Below are 2,035 nucleotides of genomic sequence, written 5' to 3'. Positions count from 1 at the left end.
AAAAATGACAGCTTTGTGTGTCATAAAATCATAGATGGATGATTCATGAGAATGCTGTCCATTTCATCTGTAAATGGTGTGGGCTGTGGCTTTATATTTTTAGATTCATTAAGGAACAAAAGTAATAGACGGTGTATCCCTTGGGATGATGAGATAAGCAGGCAGATGAAAGACTCGTTCACAAGCTTCTAGGATATGTAGAAATATTGGTGGAGAATAGAGGAAAGCAAAATAGGCTAACAACATCCTCACGCCTATTTGACCTATTGTCAAGTAGACTACATTGTGAATGAAAGGAGTCTTGGGAGGGAACTCGGTGTAATTTTGAAACATCAGGCATTGCAGGGGCAGCTGGGCTTGGAGCAGGACTTAGGATGGGGCCCAGGCTCCAGGCAAAAGATGAAATGCTAGTGTGTGTATAGGCATAAAGCAGAGGAGAGATTTGCCTGTGATAGATCTTAGCCTTTGTCCTCCTTCCTGATGCCAGGAGAATCTTTCCCTACATTTGTTTCCTCAGGTGTCTGTTACAAATTGCCATGGTAGCTAAAAGCAATAGAATTTTAAAAGAAAGCATGTTCTAGAGGCTAGAAGTTAGAAGTCAAAGGGCCAGCGGAGTTGATTCCTTCTGGAGGCTCTGAGGGAAAATCTGTTCAATGCCCCTCCTTGCTTTTGGTTGCTTTCCTTGATGTGTAAATGAATCATCCCAAACACCATACTGATCTTCATGTACTTTCCCCTGAATTTTTCTGTGTCTTAAATCCACCTTTACTTCTCTTATGTGGACACCAGTTACTAGATTTACGGACCATTTTAAATCCAGAATGACCTTGTCTCAAGATCCATAATTCTATCTCCAAAGACACTATTTCCAAAGGAATTCAAGGTCTCTGATACTAGGGGTTAAAATTAGGACAAAGCTTTTGAGAAGACACTATTTAATCACTGAATGGGTGGCACAAGAAGTCAAGCATGTGCCTACTAACCGAAAAGTAGGTGGTTCTTTACCCACTAAAGGTGCCTTGGAAGAAAGGTCTGGATATGAGTTTCTGAAAAGTCGCAGTTTCGAAAATCCCATGAAGCTCAGTGCTACTGTGCACATATGTAGTTATTACTATGGCTCAAAAATCAACTCATTGGGAACAGCTTTATTTATTTTTCATTTCAGTCCATTATATTCTTTGATCCCCACTGGCAATGGCTAGATTGTGGAGGTCAGAAAACAAAGGAGAATATTTCATCTCTGTGGAAATGCATTTTGCGGACATGCTATGATTAAAGTGTAGTAAACGGAAATGAATGTTGGGTATTCTCTATGCAAGCATGTCTCAAAGCAGTAGAGATACCCATAAGTCCCTGGCTGCTTTACAGGCAAAGAATGGCAATGATTTGGAAGCGTGCTGGGTCAAGTCATCCTTGTTCACAACCAGCATCCTATGCAAGATGGGTGTGAGTCTGTGTGCACCACAGACCCTCTAAATTAGCATTCTGAGAAATCAAGTTTATATTTACTCTATCATGACACACAAGTGGAACACCAGTTGGTTTTGTAGGTCACAAACCATTTCAGAGTCATCCGGAGGGCAGCCTCCATTGATATGATATTAGATGTTTATTGCCTCAGTTCTCCCAGGGTTCATAAAGCCAGTCTGTGAGTGGTAACACCATGTTTCATTAGCAAGCATGGTTCTGGAGCTACCCCTTGGGCATGTGTAAGGGGCAAAGAATATAAGGGGCTGCATCCTTGGGATGTGACTGTATGCCTTGCACACAGAGGTATCTTCAGAAGGAAGGTTGCAAGCAGCTCTCATGAAAAGGAAGATTACAAGCAGGTCCCAGACATCTTTAGACACTGACTTTTGTGAGAGTAGAAACAAATGTTCCTGCTCTTGATAAGGTTGTTGCAAAATGAGAGAAAGCACAGTTTATGAATACAAAGAAATCTTGCTTGAATGTATGTTTTTTATCTAACTCTGTACCCGGGCACATTTGGGCCCTGTGAAGTAATCCTTAATGGTTCCATTTCTTTGTGAACTAT

At 41.2% G+C, this 2,035-nt stretch overlaps 1 pseudogene; it reads right to left on the bottom strand.

Moving 5' to 3' along the window:
* LOC102856876 overlaps nt 1-2,035 on the bottom strand; it is a 63,608-nt pseudogene that overhangs the window by 25,812 nt on the left and 35,761 nt on the right.

The sequence above is a fragment of the Elephantulus edwardii genome, unplaced genomic scaffold (assembly GCF_000299155.1).
Source record: "Elephantulus edwardii isolate Elephantulus edwardi_28Jun2011 unplaced genomic scaffold, EleEdw1.0 scaffold00075, whole genome shotgun sequence".
NCBI classification, from domain to species: Eukaryota; Metazoa; Chordata; class Mammalia; order Macroscelidea; family Macroscelididae; genus Elephantulus; species Elephantulus edwardii.
The sequence above is the reverse complement of the archived record's forward strand: the minus strand, read 5'-3'. Positions and strand labels throughout refer to the sequence as shown.